At 45.9% G+C, this 7,075-nt stretch overlaps 1 pseudogene; it reads right to left on the bottom strand.

Moving 5' to 3' along the window:
• On the bottom strand, positions 1-5,949 carry LOC140859345 (pentatricopeptide repeat-containing protein At4g33990-like; annotated as a pseudogene).
• Between the last annotated feature and the right edge of the window lie 1,126 nt (positions 5,950-7,075).

Consider the following 7,075-nt stretch of genomic DNA (forward strand, 5'->3'; position numbering starts at 1 on the left):
CTAGCATGTCTTGGAAAATGGAAGGAGGAATTCTATATTAGAATAGCCCAACTTCATTCGTAATAAAATCTCTGGCTTGGTGGAAGCTGAAACACTTTTAGCGCATGTTACAGATTGTGCAACTTCTTTGCTTCAATTACCATGGAGGCAAGCAGTTAAAATCTTACATCATATGAAAATCATATAAATAAGAAAAGAATGTCAGGATCACCATTAATCTCGACGAGAACAACTACCATCTTTCAAACTTTCTATCAGTAATCCTTGATATGAACTCAGAGGCATTATGGCAATCACCACAAAGCAGCAAGCTTTTATAGATTTGAAGAGTTTTAGGCAACATGCTTATAATACCAAATACTTTAGCCAGACGCTTACCATGACTTGTTCAAGTATGTTCTTTTCATCCTCCACATCTGGAAGCATGAAGCTGAAGTCAGGAACATAACAGAGGTTCTTCATTTTGGCTGACAAAGTTGCTAGCTCTCTGTGGATCTCTTCATATCAAGGATGAGTTTTGTTTCCTTGAAAAATACATTCACCTCCTTATTCACTTCGATTTGAACTCCATCCTGGAGTTTTCTGCAAATGTCTATGTCTAAACAAAGATCTCACTTCATCAAGTCCCTTCAATTTCCCAACCTTGGCATACATATTTGACAATAAAACATAGTACCAGCATTCTCTGGATTAAATTCAAATACGTACTTTGAAGCCATGCGCCCATTAATTTCAGCTTTTCCTTGAAGCACCAAGAGAGCACCGCACACACCAGAAGCATGCCTACTTAGCATGCTTTTAATAAATTCATAGGCAAAGTCCAATTGACCACCCAGAACAAACAAATCTACCATACATAATGCTTCACAGCAAGTAGAAAGCATCGCTGGCTTGATAAACTAATCTGGCATGATTACGCACAGAGAACAATGATATAAAAGTGACATGGTCTGGCTTAACCCCTTCTTGTTGCATATCTGGAAATGGTCTGAGTGCCTTCTCGCCATGCACATGTATTCCATGACCAGCTATGATAGCATCCCAAGGACCAGTACTCCTAGTCCTGGGTACTTGCTCAAATAAAATCATTAACAGGCATCATCAAATATATCCTATTCTGTTGGGTGGATGTCTGATCAGGACATCATCTTTCAAAATTTTTTCGATACTGCACGATGCAATGGGAAGAAAGAACAAATAAAACAGAAAACAATCAAATACGTAGATCAGTCAAAAAAGACTCACCTTCACGGAGGGTACGCAAACTTCACTATGAGAAAAGAAATATTACAAGAAGAGATCGCACCCTCAACCTTCGTACACTCAATTTCTCCCTCACAGAAAATTTTTCCTCATAAAAGCTCTCTCTCTAGAAAAACCCCCTGAACTCCTGAAGCGACTGTTGTCCGCTATCTAGAAGCCTCCTGCTCCTTCTCTCACAGCGTCATGCGGCTCTCTCTCTTCCTTGAGTGTTTACGGTCTTTTAAGGCATCAGCCTGATGAAAACCGCATCGCACAAGCCCATCTGTGCATCCGAAAAAACAAGCCATCATACCTCTGTTTCACGTGAGGCTTTTTTAAAGGGCTGAAACATGTCTTAGATTAGGTTCAAGACTCCTTATAATACCCAAATTAAGCCCCAAGCCGTTGGATCAAGACCGCAAGCCACCCACGCCGTCCGATCATACGTCGGTCCACAGAATAGTACCGTAAATTGCGCGAAATGCATGAAAAATACCCACGCGGTCCATGCACCCAGCCATGGACCACCCGGTCCATGGTGGACCGGGAAAAATAGGCCCCAGCGGAGCGCGCTGGGCCTGGGCCCGGGCCACGCCCCATGCACCCGAGCTTGGGCTGGGCCCGCCCATTGGGCCGCACCCTGCACGCGCCCAGCCCGCACGCTGCCGCGCGCTGGGTCGCGTCCCGCCGCCTACGGCCGCACCACCGCCGCTCCATCGGCCCACCACTGGCGGTTCTCCACCACCTCGAATTCCGTGCCAACTTCAAAAGTACGTATCTCCTCCGTTCGAGTTTCGTTTGGGATGATCTTGATCTCGTTGGATTCCAAATTTTATCCGAAATCTCGAGACGTCAAATCCTAATAATCTCCACCTTGACTCGATATTCGGTCTTCTCCTAACTCCGAGAGCTTCTGGATCTCCTCGCTCCCATGTCCTGGGGCAATCGCCTGCTGATCATGGATGGACAAATATGAGAGTCGAGCCAAGCCGCTCGATCCTATCTCCATCGTATGCTGTGCTCCTCCTGACATGAGACTTGCTCGGGGCATCATCCTGCGGCAATAGGAATCTCACCTTGCGACGTCGCCTCTCGTCCTCCCGAGTCACCTGTCTCGTGCTCGATCCACCTCCACCTGGAGCTCCACCTCGCTCTAGGCTCCTCCTGGCTCCTGAAGCTCCACCTCGCACTGGACTCTCCGTCAGATAATAATGTCCTCTCCTCCCCTTCTTCCCTTCCAAAGCAATCCTATCGCTGCGTAGCACCTTCAGGATTCCTCCACCAGCTACCATCTTGTAGCCTCTCGAATCCAGTCTGTTCAGTGAGATAAGATTCCACCTAAAATCGGGTATGTATCGAACCTCCCCTAATCTTTTTACTACACCATCATGTGTCCTCCAGCTGACCTCTGATCGCAGATATACAGTGCCCTCACTGTTCTTCAGAGAGTCAAACTGCTCCTTACTGCAATATACATGATGGGTGCATGCAGAATCTAATATCCACTGCTGAAAAGAAGTAGATACCTCATCAGATATTTTCAGGACATCTCCCTCTGAATCACTGCTGGCCGTCGCCACAGCAGCCATCGTCCGATTTTTGAGTTGAGGATAATCTCTGCTAGATGCCTCAACTCCTCACACCAGTAACATCTAATTTTGCTCAAGTCCCTTCCGGACTTGGACTGCCCTCGTTGCGATCTCCTGTCGCTCCGTCTACCGCCTCTTGCTCCTTCAGAAGCCACCAAAGTTAAGCGACTGCCACCTGAGCTCGAAGCTGGGTTCTTCCTCCCGAGAATCTCGTTCTAGAGTATCACCGCAGTGACCTCGTCCATCTTGATGGTGCTCTTCCCCACTAGAAGAGAAATCACCAAGGACTCTATGAAGAAGAAGCGACGCCAGCAAAACCAGCGTCCTGATCTTCTCCTCAATATTCTCACCAATGCTGAGGAAGTCGGTGAGGATCTTCTGGAAGTGACTGAGATGCTCCTGCACACTGTACCTCAGTCATCCGCAGCTGACAAAACTACCTCCAGAGAAAAAAAATGTTGGTGAGAGACTTCGTTATGTACAACTTCTCGAGCTTTGACCCCAGTACCGTCGGAGAAGACTCGCTCAGCACATAGTCACCACCTCATCCACTAGATACATGCGGATGGTACTCATCGTCTGCATCTATAGCCATTTTCAATCATGAACCTCCATGGTGGTCGGCTTCTCATCGCACAAGAGAGCATCGATCAACCCTGTTGGATGGGCACGTCCTTCATCCTTGCCTGCCACAAGGAGAAATTACTTTTACCATCAAATTTATTGATCTCCATCTTGATTGTTTCTGTCTTCTCCATCTTCAGTCTTGCTCACCACCGCTGTAATCTGCATCCTTGTACCGCCTCGCTCTAATATCATTTATTGAGTGGATGTCTGACCAAAACACCACCTTCCAAGATCTTTTCGGTCTGCGTGATGGAGCAGGAAGAAAGAAGAAATAAAACAGAAAACAATCAAATATGTGAATCAGCCAAAAAAAGCTCGCCTCCACATGGGGCATGCAAACTTCACTATGAAAAAAAATATTACAAAAGGATATCACACACTCAATTCTCGTACATCCAATTTCTCTCTCACAGAAAGTTCTTTCTCATAAAAGCTCTCTCTCTAGGAAGACCCTCCTGAACTCCTGAAGCGACTGCTATCCACTATCCAGAAACCTCCCGCTCCTTCTCTCACAGCGTCACGTGGCTCTCTCTCTTCCTCGAGTGTTTACTGTCTTCCTGGGCTTCGACTTAATGAAAACCGCGCCGCACAAGCCCGTTCGCGTGTCCGAAAAAATAAGCCACCATACCTTTGTTTCACGTGACTAGGCCCTTTTAAAGGGCTTAAATATGTCTTAGATTAGGTTTAAGACTCCTGATAACACCCAAATTAAGCCCCAAGCCATTAGATCAAGACCGCAAGCCACCCATACCATCCGATCACATGTCGGTCCATGGAATAGTACCGTAGACTATATGAAATACGTGAAAAATGCCCACGCGGTCCACGCGCCTAGCCGTGGACCATTCAGTTCACAGTGGATCGGGAAAAACAGGCCCCAACGAAGCGCACTGGGCTTGGGCCGCGACCGCCTAGGCCTGGGCCGGCCCGCGTGCCCCGCACGCCCGCACACCCAGCCCGCACACTGCCGTGCACTGGGTTGCGTCCTGCCGCCTGCAGCCGCGCCGCCGGCGGTCTTCCACCATCTTAAGTTCCGTGCCAACTTCAAAAGCGCATATCTCCTCCGTCCGAGCTCCGTCTGGGGTGATCTTGATCTCGTTGGACTCCATTTTTTGTTCCGAAACTCACTGTGGACTCAATGTGGACCGAATCCCGAAGCATCAAATCGTAACACTACTCCCCATGTGGATGGATCGCCTATGGATTCTCCTCCCCTGCTACAAAGCTCAACATGGGAGCATGCAGGTAGCACACTAACCAGGGTTCCTTGACTTGGTGCCACACCCTTGTTCTTCTCCTTAGCTTATTCCATGCATTTATGTCATATAATATGCCAGATGATTCACTTTCCAAATTGTTATTGGAAAGTCCATTTTGAGAATAACCTGTTATCAAAGTATTCCAAGAAATGACAGTAGCAGGCATCCCATGGAGCACTTCCTCTGCAGCCTTAATGTTAGACAATTTTGCATAATATCAACCTGACATCACCAACAACAATGTCATCCACATCCCATCCTCTTCTCATCACATAACAATGCCTGACTGGCACTTTCGATCATCACCAAGCCGAGCGACTGCAGAAGCCAGGCTAACAAAAAGTCAACATGTTGGGCTCAATACCACATTCCTTCATCTCGTCAAGCAACCTGAGACTCGTTCTCAGGTAACTCATAACCAGCTATTATAGAATTCCAATTGAACAAATCTTTGCCTTCCAAAACCCAATTTCGCATATATATCGATTAGCCACAACCCAATTTTCCATGTATATCGATTAGCCAAACAACGCAATTTTGCATGTATATCGATCAGCCACAGAAATATCACAATCCAACCCATGTTTAATCACATGAACATGTATCGACATCCCCATCAAAAGATTCTCCAAGGGTGCACAGGCTGGTAGAACACTAGAAACAGTAACCTTATCCATATCCACTCATTCCCCCCCCGTCTCCTCAAACACTCTGACTGCCTCCGCGCCCTTCCCATTGTGACAAAACCCAGAAACGACCACATTCCAAGAACCCAGATCTCTAAAAGGCATTTCTTTGAACGCCTTCCCTGCCTCAACCGACGACCCAAATCCTGCACCCACATTAATAGGCGACGCAGACGCGAATACATTCCAGACAAAGCCCAATTTAAAGAGCAAAGAATGAATCTTTTTTCCCTTCACTCGAATTTTAGCAAGCCTTCAAGGCGACAGGGAAGGTAAAGGCATCAGGGAGGGCTCCAGGAGTGGTGAGGAGACGGTGGGAGAACTCGACCGCTCGGAGGAGAGTTCCGGGCGACGACATTCTTCGAAGGCGATGAATGCCCAAAGGCGAGGATGGAGGAAGGGAGGTCGCCGAGGCAGGAGTAGAGGTCCAGGGGCCTGGTGGAGAGGAGGACGTCCCCGGTGTGGCCGGAGACGATGGAAAGGGAGTGGAGGTGGCAGGCCGAGGCGGAGGGTGGGGCAGGTGAGAAAAAAGGGGTTGAAATCCATGGTGTCTGCGGGTGCAAGGACCACGCTTGGTATGCTGGAGATTGTTGGCGCGGGAACAGCGAAGTGGTAGTTTCAAAAGAGTTTGGTGGCGCCAAAACTACTGACGCCTGACGCTGCCACGCAGTCAACCGCCCGTACTCCGAACCCAATTGTACGGAACTCCCGCAGCCCATCCACGTGACAGCTTCTAATAGGTCAAAAAATTTTTTTGGATAAATATATATTAAAATTCTTAAACTAAGCTAATTTTTTTTTAAATGATCTCTAAAATATAAAATTCTAAACTTTAATCCACCAACCGTTTAAACCCTTTTTAATATTATTTTTAGATACGATTATGATCATTTTCTCTTATCAAAAATCTGATATGGCAAAATTTAATACAGATGTAGACAATCAAGCTTGATCGATGCTGATGTGATTGAAAATAATTTTAAAATATGATGATAATTTGATCAGAATCCCTAGCAGTCCCTTTTTCTGCAAGTCATAACTGTGTTCTTCCCCACTTCGAACAAGATAGAAGATCTTCGACATGAATTCCCCTCTTTTTTCATCGATCGGAATTTCTTCGTTTCTCCATTTTGTTCAGCATATTTCTTTTCCATCGATTATAGGTATGCATTCCTAGGGTTGTACGGATCTAGGTTCCGTGTATTTGTCCATTTTTGTAACTCTATTTTTCTTATTTCTACACAATGTCGTATAAAATGAATTTTTCCTCTTTACATGAGCCATCTTCTAGTGCAATGTCCATGGATAGACGTTCAACAGTTAGATATTCCGACTCCCACCGATCGAGAACTTCAAATAATGAAAGAGAAAGGTTTTACTTTTGTGAGCAGCGGGCTCAAATAAGGACCTCATGGACAAAAAGAAATCCAGATCGAAGATTTTTTGGTTGCCCATGATTTGGGGTATAAATATCTTTTGTCCTAACCAGGACCTCATGGACAAAAGAAATCCAGGTCCTTATGGACAAAAAGAAATCTAGACTAAAATATTTGTAATGGAATGTTTGTAATAAGTTCTTTAATTTGCCAGTTTTTTTTCTGAAGTATACTACAAACCAATGCAATCGAATGACTTCGTTATAGTAATGAAAATAAGACAGATCCACATGTCA

The sequence above is a fragment of the Elaeis guineensis genome, chromosome 7, assembly GCF_000442705.2.
Source record: "Elaeis guineensis isolate ETL-2024a chromosome 7, EG11, whole genome shotgun sequence".
NCBI lineage: Eukaryota > Viridiplantae > Streptophyta > Magnoliopsida > Arecales > Arecaceae > Elaeis > Elaeis guineensis.